Below are 6000 nucleotides of genomic sequence, written 5' to 3' on the forward strand. Positions count from 1 at the left end.
ACGACTAAGGAACTCGGGTCGCAACTATCTTTAATTTGCCCGACTTTCACAAGCTATTTTCAAGATATTTTTTGATCGTCGCATAGCGGGGAAAACAGAAACTGGCTTCCAGCGCAAAACTATGTCAAACATCACGAGACTTAACGTTCTCGCACCTGTTAATTTTCCTTTATAAACGTCAACACACTTATCAATTTATCTATTCCTGTGGTCGAGATGGTTAGGTCACAGGTTTTTTTTTTCCATTTCCTTTCCACCTCCGCATCAAAGGTTCGGGGTTAAAGCCTACCTTTCTACTAAAACTTTTTTTTTTTTCACTTCCAAACACCCAGCTAACGTTTTTTGTTTTTTTTTAAACAGGGTTGTTTTGATCTAACCCCCCCCCCAACAAACACACACACACACACACACACACACCTCCAAACACCCGGGCAATGCCAGGTACCCCCTGCTAGTATTCAAATATTTGTAGTTTTTTTTTTTCCATTCAATTTTTCACCCCAAACAAGCCACAGTGCCCCTTTGAAGTAGGGGGCTACTATCGGGGACATAAGTTGCAGGGGTATTATGAAGGGAGATGAGCAGCAAGATGTCTGTTCACATTACACTTGAACTTCTGCATGTCAGTACAGTTGAGAAAACAGAATCCTGGAAGGGAGTTCCAAAGTCTCACAGTTATGGGGAAGAAACTATTGGAGTAGAAGGCCTTCTTACACCTAGGGATCTCTACTGTGTAGGAGTGGGATTTTGCTGCTTGTCAAGTTTGTTGGGGGTATTTAGTTCGAGGGGGTACAAGTGCTTGTAGTTCGTCAGAGCATTCATCATTAAAATACTTGTAAAACAGGCAAAGGGATGCAACATTTTGTCGATGGGACAGAGGCTGAATGTTAGAGAATGGATAGAGAGAGAGAGAGAGAGGAGGGAGCGTGTGAATTACAGTGTAGACACGTTGACAGGAAGTTAAGATCAGCTGATTGGATTGCGTGTGAGTCATGTGATCAGGTTAGCTGAATCGAGGAGATTTGGTTGGGACTTGGAAGAGAGCAGACGGCTTCGCCGTTGTCTCCTCCCCTTCGCTGGGGGTGGGGAACAAACGCTGACGTGGTAGAAATAAGACCTAGAAAAAAAAACAACACAGGCCAAATTCACTTTCCAATCTTCTGCAAGACATCTGGGAAAGTGAAATAAACTATAGAACCAAATTCTTCTATTGGTGCGAAATAAATCTTCGTCACCAAAAACAGGTATCAAGTCTCCCTGCCAGACGAGAATTCCCAGATGGACCAACAAAATGGCAGAAGGTATGTTCAAATGACATGTCACACACATATTCACACTTAACAGCATATGAACATATGTAATAGAAAGACCACGCGATGATCACACACACACAACGACATTAACTCTGATAAGATAATCAAACAGTCAATCTTTTATAAATAGACACGTTTTAATATATCATCTCCATTCCAGTTTCAACCAATATACAACAAACGCTCATTTTATGATACGACAACGTAACGAAGCTTAGATGAGAGATCAGGACCTATCAGGTTGGTGACTCTCTTTGGAACCCTGTTGAGGAGCCAGAGACTAGTAGTAGATGCACCAGCCCAAATATGACAACAATACTCCATACATGGGTGAATGGTGGCCTTGTAGAGGTATAGGATACTTTCAGGCATAAGTAGCTTTCTAGCATGGTAGAGAAAACCCACCACCTTCTTTGCAGCAGCCTTGGCAATGCTCTCAATGTAGCTGTTCCAACTCATGTTCCCTGTGAACGTTAGGCTAAGGAGTTTATAAGGAATATTTTCAGATAATTTGATAAAATAAAACCAGTAGAGATAGAGGTCTGTTTATTGTTTATTTGTGAAAAAGTATTATTTTTTAAAATAAAAGATGTTATTTTCATTTAAAACTTAGATTATTTATTTGTTTATTTGTGAAAACGTTCTGTTTACGTTCAGTGGGGTCACCCCACTTTATTCCCTTTTGCTCCATATAGGGTTAGAGACTATTCATACAACTAAACAACAATCTTGCCAAAAAATTTCGTCTTTGCAAATGTTGGGTGACAAAACTTAAAGATAATCATAATATAAAGTAATCGGAGAAAGCGAAATGAAAAAAAAAAAAAAAAATGCCAAACTGCTTTAAAAAGGCTAAATTTGCTAAATTTGGCCTAAAAACGTTAACTGGTCCTAAAATGGGTGATCGATTTGTAAGAACGTTGCATTAGAAACTGAGCACCCCTACAAATATTTAAATATTGACTTCAATAGACCTTTCCAATACATATCACGAAATAGAACTTGGAGAATCAAGCAGTTACATAAAGACATTTACGGTACATGAAGGCTTATTTTGCTAAAACGTCTTGTTTTTGGAGTAAATGCAGCTTCTGAACTATTCAAAATCCAAAAAGCAACCTCAGACCTCGTTAGAGATATCCCGGGAGTAAAAAAACCTATTGGATGATATAATTATGACCTTCACCTTCACCGAGGTGCATGATTTATATGATCTTCACCGAGGTGCGCGACTTGACACACAAAAAAAAACAGCCTCTTAATCACCTGCTAACGCACGCGTCACTGTAACGTCCAATGACAACAACAACAACAACCTTCTCACTCGACCTGCCTTTTATACCACTATCTCAATCCCTTCTCTTGCACATGCGCCTGTAGATTCCTGACAACCTCGAGACTTCTGCTTATAAAAACCCAAGTTTTGTTGTCGCGCATGCCTATACAAGGCACAAACATGTGGGCGTTTGTTGTGTTGGTAAGTACTACAATAATGATCTACGCATTGCATAATAACAGCTTGAGGGCCACACTGAAATACCTACAAGAAGTGGGAGCCAGATGAACAGAGAAATATGCCTTTTCTTTGTGCGGAAACTAATCTTCTTTGGACACAGCAAAAATGGAGCATCACGTGACGCAGAGAAAGTATCTGCCATAGCAAAAAATCAGTGAAGTCCGATCATTCTTGGGCTTGCTACAATATGTGGCTAGATTCAATCGATGCTCTCCCGCTATTAGCGAACCGCGTATGTTTGTGTGCGCGTATGTGTATGACAAGAAAAGTGTCTTGAAATGTGAATGACTGTGTTTGTGTGTTTGCTTGTGAAGGCTTGCATAGACGATATAGAGCTCCCCCCCCCTGCCTCTACAATCACAAAAATCTCTCCTTCTGGAGCCTGTACTGGCAGAAAAATGAACATTGGTCTACCAAATATCATGGAGAAACCAGCACTAGGGCCGCTGTATGATAGCATGAAAGAAAATAATTTTAAAGGGAAGGAAAAGGGTATGCAGACAAAAAATACAACCAACACTCCTCTACCTGGGTGAAAAAGTCTTGAATCAGACAGAAGAAGCAGAACAAGCTGTCACCACCATACAACCCCAAACCTTATGCAGTTATAAAAAATGAAGGGCAGTATAATAACTGTGCAGAGCGAAAATCACGAAGTCACTAGAAACTCTCCCCTGTTAAAGTGAGTAACACATTCCATATGGAAGAAGAGTTTGAGTCTGACTCTGAGGGTGAGTACAACCCACACCCACAAGAAGAGCACTGTGAAACAGCACCCCAAAAAACAGTGGCTAATCGGCTCCCGAGACGAAACTCGCCACAAGAAAGACTACTCCCAGCTAGATTCAAATACTTCATAATTAAGTAACACACACACACACACACACACACACACACACACACACACACACACACACACACACACATATATATATGGGTGACCCCTAAAAAACGGGCCCCAACTCTAATTAGCCTCCGTTTCTTAGTGTTTTGTTCGAATGAAATGAAACGTTGGTCATAGCTAGTTTATTATATTCAAAACATCACATCAAAACACTAGGGTCTTTGGCCTTTTTTTCTCCGTTAACTGTAAAATGCTCAGAAAAACAATTGAATGTCCTCTGTTTTTTTTTTTTTTTTTGGTCACCTTGTATATATAAAAGACAATTTATCCCATTAAGAAGGAGAATGATGTAATGTTTACAATTAAAGGGACATAATCCCGAAGAGTTATCTACCTTACGCAAGCATGCGCAGAAAATAAATAAGGCTTGCTAGGCAGATTAATGGCTACCGAGCTGCAGTCAACACGTGTCTGTGTCATGTCTTTTTCCACAACTTGACTCCTGCGAGCCGGGACACCGCACAATATAATAGTGGCCAAATGAGAACCGATGTATCAAAGTCATTTTTGACGTACATACTCAGGAATTTTATCCAATAAATCTGAGTAAAGTTTTCAAGGGAAGTAACTCGCGTTTTTTTTTATAAACTAACAAAGGGAGATAACCAATGAAAACTTTCATATTTCCTGTTGCGAACAAACCTGAAACTAACGCCCCCCCCCCCCCAAAGCAGTTTGTTTGTCAACGAAATGCTGTTTAATTTTATTGGTTTTGATGCCCTAAATAATGCCGGTAATTCATAAAGAGCGCGACTATGGAAGAACGGGAATAATAAATATGTTTAAGCATTAAAAGTATTTTTATTTTGTCATTTTCGTTATATATTACGTAATGAATGAGGTATCATTGGCATTTTTTTTTTTTTTTTTTTTTTTAATTTTTTTATTACATTTTCACCCCAAACAAGGCACATTGCCACTTTGGTGTAGGGAGCTACTATCAGGGACATGGGCATCAGGGGTACTGTGTAGGGAGTTGGGCAGCAAGATGTCGGTTCACGTTGCACTTGAACTTCTGCATGTCAGTACTGTTGGGGAAGCAGGGACCCGGAAGGGAATTCCAAAGTCTAGCTGTCCCGGGGAAGAAACTACTGGAGTAGAAGGCTCTCTTACATCTAGGGATCTCTACTGTGAAGGGGTGGGATTTAGCTGCTTGTCAGGTTTGTCGAGGGTATTTATGTCGTGGGAGCACAAGTGCTTGCAGTTCGTCAGAGCATTCTCCGTTAAAGTACTTGTAGAAAAGGCAGAGTGATGCAATATTTCGTCGATGGGACAGGGGCTGAAGTTTAGCTGACAGTTCAGGACCTATCAGATTGGCGACTATCTTTTGAACCTTGTCTAGGAGCGAGAGATTAGTGGCAGATGCACCAGCCCCAATATGACAACAATACTCCATGCATGTGCGAATGGTGGCCTTATAGAGGTATAGGATAATTTTGGGCGTTAGTATCTTTCTAGCATGGTAGAAAGAACCTATCTTCTTCACAGTGGTCCTGGCGATACTCTCAATGTAATTGTTCCAACTCATGTTTCCTGAGAGCGTTAGGCCGAGGAGTTTAAAGGATGTACTTTCAGATAAAGAGTCATTGGCCATTGCTATTGGTGGTAGAGAAGGTTTCTTGTAATTATTGAAGGAAACCAGTTTAGTCTTGGCAGCATTGAAGGTGACTAACCATTTATGTCCCCATTCCACTACAGATCGGAAGTCATCCTCTAGTGTTTCTGCCATTTCTTTAGATATGTGTTCATTTGTTTTTCTGTCGTGTCTGTTATAAAGTATGGTGTCGTTAGCATATATACCTATCTCACAGTCAATTTTGTTAGGGAGGTCAATTATGAATATTAGGAATAACAGAGGTCCTAGGATAAACACCTGAGGCACTCCCGCATTTATATCATATTATATCATATTAAAAATCCAGTTTGTATTATGCATTTAAAATTGAAAAAAAAACATGCTGTGAAAGAAGCTGAAACAAAATAAACCGAATTTGAACTGATGTTGTGTTTATCTTACAATGAAACTCGAATTCTAACTCGAAATGATTCTTTATTTAATAATTTTTATTTGTAAAAACATGAATTCATAATATTTAACGAAACAATATAAAACTTTTTCCGATGCATAAACAGATTTTTCTCATGTTCTTTCATCGCTGCAAACTTTTAAAAATTTATCATAATACTTTCAAAAATTTATCATAATACTTTTAAAAATTTATCATAATACTTTCAAAAATTTATCATAATACTTTTAAAAATTTATC

This window comes from Euprymna scolopes, chromosome 44 (genome assembly GCF_053919585.1).
Source record: "Euprymna scolopes isolate OS-2025 chromosome 44, ASM5391958v1, whole genome shotgun sequence".
NCBI classification, from domain to species: Eukaryota; Metazoa; Mollusca; class Cephalopoda; order Sepiida; family Sepiolidae; genus Euprymna; species Euprymna scolopes.